At 64.5% G+C, this 6,948-nt stretch overlaps 1 long non-coding RNA gene across 2 annotated transcripts; it reads right to left on the bottom strand.

The window, feature by feature from the left end:
• Positions 1–4,556: 4,556 nt before the first annotated feature.
• On the bottom strand, positions 4,557–6,446 carry LOC140844538 (uncharacterized). Of its 2 annotated transcripts, none has more exons than XR_012123046.1 (3): positions 6,051–6,446; positions 5,712–5,836; positions 4,557–5,602 (listed from the first exon to the last, which is right to left on the bottom strand). It is a non-coding gene; the product is annotated as an uncharacterized lncRNA (long non-coding RNA). The 2 variants fall into 2 exon arrangements; XR_012123045.1 differs by having other exon boundaries at positions 6,059–6,443.
• Positions 6,447–6,948: the final 502 nt, after the last annotated feature.

Here is a 6,948-nt window from a genome sequence, read left to right as displayed (position 1 = left end):
GCTCTCTGGGGAGGATCCCGGGCACTCGGGGGTGGCGGGAGAAGCAGGCAGCACCAGGACGTGGTGGTGCAGCCTCCCCCCAGACCCCAGAACAGTGGGCCAGTGTGCAGGCCAGGGGCAGGGTGGGGTGGAGCCCGGTGGGTCATGTCCTGCTCCAGAAACCCCAGCTGGGAAGCTGCTGACTATGGTGTCGACACAGGGGTGGCATCCCTGCAGACCCTCGGGCAGTGCCTCAGGGGCTGCGCTTTTCCACTGGGCCCTGTCTCCTGTGCCTCCCGTCCAAGCCCACTACCTGCTCGGGAGGGCGTGGGACAGGGAGGTGGGAGGCCTCGTGCCCTGGGCCTGCACTCGCCCTCCATGTGTGGCCCCAAAGCCCTGTCCCCTGCACCCCTTACCCCACCAGCCCCTGCCCCATCTTCTGCAGCCCCCTGGCAGTGGATCCGGGCTCCCTAAGGCCACACCTTGGGCTGTCTCTTGGCGTCTGGGTTCCTCTGCCAGGTCCTGGCTCCCCACTCTGGGCCCCGCATCCCTGCCCAGACCCACTGCTCAGGGCACTGGGAGCAGCTGCATCCTGCCAGTTGCCCTCCAGCACATGGCTCACCCCGGCCCAGGAGAGCCCGAGGCAGCCCTGTCCCCACAGAGGCAGGTATCCGTTGTGCTGGCGACCGTCTGTGCCCATCCCAGCTCCAGAAGGCCTCAAACCCTGCAACGGTCTTCTCCCCCTCCCACCTTTCCTTCTTCCTCCCCACCAGGTTCATGAACTATAGAGTTTTGCCCCCATAGCACCCTGACCCCCACCCGGTTCAGAGGCAATGCTTTTGTCTAGCTTCTCTCTCCATCCGGCCACCCCTCCTCCTCTGGCCCCAGCATCTTGGGGTCACCACTGAGCCTTCCCTCCAGGTGGTGGGTTTCTGCAAAGGGGTGTGCCTGGTGCCCCCACCCCTTCTCAGTTCTGCACCCGCCACTACCTCCCAGCCCAGCAGGATGGGCACCTCTGGGCCCTTGACACGTGCTGCGTGTGGTGGTGTTGGGCCGCAGCAGGGACTGGCCCCCTGCTTGGCACCCACGTTTGTTTATTGGTCCAACCCAGGCCCATGCCGCTCCCCGTGGACCTGGGCTGCATGCCTATGTCTGGCCAGGAGTTCGGTGATGGAGCCCGGCTCCCGGAGGACAAGGAGCCAGTGTCTGCTTTATACAGCATGGTGCTGACGAGAACAGAATACCCACAGTGGCTGCTTCCAGGAAATGGCCCTGGGCTGGTGGGGCACAAGCAGCAAGCCCATTCCCAGCAAGCTGGCCTGCAGGCGGGCTTCCAGGAGGGCCCCCACCGGTTCCCCTCACCTCTGGAAGAGGGCCAGCAGCGTCACCAGGTACAGGCTGGGAGCAGTGCAGGGAAGGGAGGAAGGAGAGAGGAAGAGAGACAGAGGCCTGGGCCGGGGCCTGGTGCGGTCCCCGCAGCCTTAAGGGAGGCCACAGCTGGCCATACTCCTTGAGAACTTTCCCCCCTCACCCCCTTCTGGGAGTCATGAATCTCCGCTGGGCCCCTGGCTCCCTGGGGCCTGTCAGAACCACATGGAAAACAAGGGAGGTGGGGGACAGACTGAAGGAAATGCTCGCAGTCCCCATGGTGTGTGGGGTCTCGGCATCCTGGCCCCCCTGCTGGTGAGGGCATGTGGGGCCTCCAGCCTGGGCCCTCTGTCCCCTCTGCTGTGCACAAGACACCACCACCCAGCTCAGGGGAAGGAAAACATTTGCCTTCCCAGGACTGGGGGTGGGGACGAGGGGCCGCCTCCGCAGGGCCTGACCCCATTTCTCCTGAGCCTTCCGGGGCTGTCCTATAGTCACGTCAGGTCTGTCTGGAGGTTCCATCTCCTTTGTACCATTGGAGGATTTTCTTATTACACCATTTGGTGGTGTGACAGTGTTCCAGCTCCGGCCCGCCCCCGGCTGTCCATGACCCCTGCCTGGGAGTGGCTCCTGTGCCACTGATCCTTCCGAGACATGAGGCCACACAGAGGCACAGGACTCAGACATGGCACTGGCCACCGGCATGGGGCAGGCCCTGCACAATTAGAGACTCCGAGTAGAGAGACCCCCTCACAGCTGTAGCCACACAGCCAGACACACACCACCAGGACAGGGAGGCATTTAGGGCTGCTCACCCAAGGACACAGGTGCACAGGGACATGCTGAGCAACTCGTGGACACACGCATGTGGACATGCACACAGGAGGGACACGGGCATGTCTAGTCCTGTTTTCTCTAAACTTCGCAGCTGCTCAGCCTCCACCCTCCACAGAAGCACAGCTGAGGAGGGGTCTGGCGTGAAGTCGCTGGGGGCCTTGCAGGGGTGGAGGTGTGGCCAGAGCTCTGAGCTCTGTCCCGGGCCTCACCCCATCCTCCAAATGGCTTCCCCCAGATGCTTCCGCACTTTGCTGCCCACCCCCACAGCCCAGGCTGGAGTTGGGGAGTGAAATTCAAGCCCTGTTTGCTTCATGACACTTAACTCAGCACAGGGTCATTTTGGGTGGTGGGGGTGCCGGGAGCCTATCTAACAACAACCTAAGCCCCTTTTCTATAAAGCAGGAAATCGGGCTGGGCCAAGGGTAAACACATTCCTACCTGGCAGTCCCCAGCTCTGTGGAGGGGCCCTGTCAGGGAGGAGGCCGGGCCACCTCTGCCTTCCCAGGCCCTGGTGAGGCGGGGCCCCGTGACCCGCCTGCAGAGCCGTGCCTTGGCCTGTGGCTTCTCGCCCCCACCTGCTTCTGTGCCCTCAGCCCTCAGGCACTGGGGTTCCCTCTATGCTAAGAGCAGAGAAGACGTGGGCATGCCCAGTGTGGCCCCTGCCCTGCGCTTCCAGGGGTGTGGACCCAGCTCCTGGGCAGGCTGGGGGGCACAGAGGTGAGGCAGGGGAGGGGCGTGCCTGACTGTCCTCCCCGCCCTAGTGGCATCCCCGACTAGCCACACTCGCTCTCCCAGATCAGCCGCCAGGCCCCCAGGTGGAAGCCCCAGAGCGTGTGGTTGTGACTCCTCCCCAGGTGGGCAGGTGAACCCAGGGAGTGAGCCCCACTGACCTCGAGAGCCCCAGAGATCACCACCCCTTCCTGGGACCTTGGCTGCCATAGAAGTGGGCAGAACCTCTTCTGTTCCCCGGAAGAGGTTTCCAGAAAATCTCCCTTCTCCCAGGCCCTGCAGCTGCCAGCAGGGCCCACGTGGCCATCCCACCACCTCGCTGGGAAGTCGGGCTTTTGTCCCTCCAGGTTTGCAGAAGCTCCAGCAGAGACTACGCTTATAATAAAGGCCATTTATAGACCTGCTCTTGACACCCAGCGGGTGGGCTCCTTCATCCTGCCAACAGCCCACAGGGTGGGTCAGACGGGGCCTGGAGAGATGTGGCCTTGCTCACGAATGCCGCCTGCCACCTGTGAAGGCTCAGGAGATCCCAAGGGCCACAGGGGCTTCGCCGTGCACTGTGGTGGCTGCACGCTCAGCCGGCCTGGGGCTATCCCTGCTGTGGCCTGGAACTCCCATGTCCCTGGTACTGTTGGGAAGGGTGGGGTCCCAGGGGGAGCCCACAGGAGGTGAGCTCCTGGGACGGCTCGTGGTGCGGGCCTGGGATCGGGCAGCTGAGGTCCACGTAGGCCGGGGCCCTGGGAAGGGCCCAAGCTCAGGCCTGGCTCCTGCAGGCCTTTGCTCTCTAGTCTGTCAGTGGGTGAGGTGTTCCTGACTGCTCAGAGCACAAGGGAGGGGCCAGGGGCCCCAGTCTCACCCCAGAGCTGCCCCCTATGGTCTGGGCACTGTGCCCAAGAGCTGGGAGGCTGGGGCTCCGAGGCATAAGGGAGCCGCCCAGCCTGAGGATGCCAGCCACAGGCCCACTCAGGTCTGCACTTGGTCTCTCGGGCACAGCCCCAAGGCCAGACACCAGCGGGGCATGGCCCTGAGCTTCCTCACCAAGGCCCTGGTGTGCGGCTCTCCATCTCCCTGGGACCTGCCACCCCTTTCCTGCCCGCCTCGCATGGCCCAGCTAACCCTCTCTTCTCCCACCCATTGCCCCTTAGGCCCCCACCCCACCTCCACAGTATGAGTGGGAAGGTGACAGCTCTGTGTCCCCATGGGCTCGTGGCCAGGCTGTGGGCTGACCAGTGGCGTGGCCAGTCCTGCCCCAAGCCCTGCCACCCTGGCTGCGCTGGGAAAAGCCTCCTCCCCTAGAATGATTGTACAGACGAATCCCTAGACCAGGCCTTCAGGGCTGGGGCAGGGCCTCCGGGGGCGGCCTGGTGGGACAGGATGGAGCTTGGAGCAGCTCTCCCCAGCCTCTGTGGCCCCCCCACCCCATAGCCCTTCCCATCCCACATGCCCTTTTCATGTCCCCCATCCAATGCCCACCCTCCTCCATCCCCGTTACTCCAGCCCAAGGCGCCCCCCTCCCTACCCCAGGCAAACACCTCAGTTCCCAGAATCCCTCAGACAAATCATTGTGACTGTGTTTGCTGACGAGTCCGGGGCCTCTGGTGAAGCCCCGGGTGGGAGGGCACAGAGCAAGGGCCGGCCAGGAATGCTTTGAAGTTTGCTTGATGTTGGAGCTTCCGGATCGGGCGAGGGCAGGGTGGGCCCAACGCATTGGCCACAGCCCGCATATGGGCAGATGGGTGGCAGGCGGGGCTGGGCATAGCACAGGCACAGGCGCCGCACACTCAGCAGTTTGTGTGCACATTTACTCAGAGATGCGAGGCGGTTCCAGGACTCCAGCCAGTGCAATTGACTTAGTGCACATTGATTCAGGAGGGATGGGAAACAGAGTCATGGTGCCTTGAGTCTGCTGAGCAGAGGAGAGAGAAGAGGAGAGGGAAGAAGAGGAGGGGTGGGCGGGCAGGTCTGGCGGTGGCGTCCAGCCACGGCAGGGGTGGCCACGCAGAGGGTCACCCCGTGGGGGGTGGTTGCCATGGGGCCACCTGCTCCAGCGGGTGTGGGCCCAGCTTGGTCCGACAGTGCGACCTGCAGATGGTGACAGGACGGGTGCGTGGGGGCGTGCAGGGCTCTGGGGGCAGCTTGGTGGGGCAGGATGGGGCTTGGAGCAGCTCTCCCCAGCCTCTGTGGCCCCCCCACCCCATAGCCCTTCCCATCCCAAATGCCCTTTTCATGTCCCCCATCCAACGCCCACCCTTCTCCATCCCCGTTACTCTAGCCCGAGGCGCCCCACCCCACGGGGCAAACACCCCAGTTCCCAGAATCTCAGTGCAGAATCCCAGTTCTCAGTGCAGGGCTGGGAGCTCAGAAGGAGCATCCTCTCTCCCCTTCCAGAGCCAATCCTGAGCCAGGGAGCATAGTGGTTGCAGCATATTCTCAGTCAGAGCTCAGGGGGCATGAAGAAGTCCGAGTTCTGAGGCCCGGTCACGAGCCGGGGAGCCCCATTTCTGTGGGTGGACGGAGTGAGTGTCCCCCTCCCTGGCCCCAGGCCTGCCCCACCCGTGGTGGGGGCTCCTCGCCTTCTCGTCTTGAAGGTTCTAGGGGTCCAGAGAGCAGCAGGTGTGTTGACTCCTTCAGGAAAGTACAGGAACAGAACTGGGGGCCCCTGCAACCCTGCATGTGAGCCGAGGATACTCTGGGGAAGGAAGGTTGTTCGTGAGTGGTGTCCGCAGGCCCCCTGGCCTGGGGGGCCGGGCCCCACACCGCACTTCCCAGGAAGGCCAGCGGTGTCGCTGCGTCCTCACCATCACACCAGACCATGTCACGGCCCTCGAGTATATTCGGTGCCTGGCCGTTCGTTGGGAGCTGGTGGCAGCCCACCCTCTGCATGGAGACCTGCAGTGGGCAGTGGGCAGCGGAGCTGCCCTGGCTGGCAGGCAAAGGCAGGGCAGGGGTCAGGCAGGCCAGCAGGCAGACACTCACCCTTGTCTCCAGTTCGAGCACAGAGGCACTAGGCCCTGCTCTGTCACTGCTCACAGAAGCCACCTTGGCCACAGGCTCCAGAGGCCAGTGCCCCGCCCACTGCCCGGTTCGCTTCCCTTGCCCTGCCTGCACCCAACGTCCCTGGTGCCCATTCACTCTACCTGCCCACCTTGCCAGTGCCCTTGACTCCCTGGGTGCTGTCCTGTCTGGCATGCCAGTCCCAGGCGCTGGGCGGGGAGGGCATACAGTGTCACCAAGTGTGCTGCGGGCCTTCTCTGCGCCAGCCCCTGGGCCACAGTGCAGGGTGAGAGCGGCGTACCCACAGGCAGGCGGAAGCAGTCTGCTCACCGCACAAACCCCTCTGGGGCCGAGGCCCTACGGCTGCTGCCCCCTCCAGCGCTGTCCTGCTCGGGATCCCCGTGCACTACACCAGATTTCCAAGGTGATCCTTGGCCCACTCGAGCTTCCCTGAACCCCAGAACCCTTCTCCCCTGGCTACCCCTCAGCTCCCCCGCGTTCCAGTTTCTCCAGGGCCCCCCATCCCACCCGCACAGTCCCCGCTCTCGCCGCTCTCCAGCCCTAGCCTGGCTTTTTCTAACTGGGGCAGCCCCGCCCAGAATCCCCGCCCTGCTCTGCCAGCCAATCGGCATGGGGACCCTGCTGGGAGGCGGGGAGGAGGGGGTGGCAGCCACAAGGCCCACCTCCTCCGGGGAGCCTCCCGGCAGCCCCTCCCTGGAATTCTCCAAAGAAGTCTTGTCTACAGCCCTCCTTCAGGGCCTGGCGCGGTCCCCCTCCCCCAGGTCCCAGTCGGGCTCCCTCAGGTTACACCCTGTGCGCACGCCTACCCCGCCCTCAGGGGTCTCGGCCGGCGCCCCCATGGGACTCAGACAGGACTCAGAGCCACCCCTTGCCACCAGACCACACGTTCACCCTGCAGCCCCAGGAGTCTGGGGGGATCCATCTCATGGGGTGGGTGGGAGGGAAATGGGGGCTCAGGATGGGCTGAGGGAACACCCAGGGGTCTTGGTGGGCCAAGCTGGGTGGCTGATTCCCAGCTCG

Source organism: Manis javanica, chromosome 11 (assembly GCF_040802235.1).
Source record: "Manis javanica isolate MJ-LG chromosome 11, MJ_LKY, whole genome shotgun sequence".
Classification (NCBI taxonomy): Eukaryota; Metazoa; Chordata; class Mammalia; order Pholidota; family Manidae; genus Manis; species Manis javanica.
Note: the sequence above shows the minus strand (reverse complement) of the source record. Positions and strands in the feature narration are given on the sequence as shown.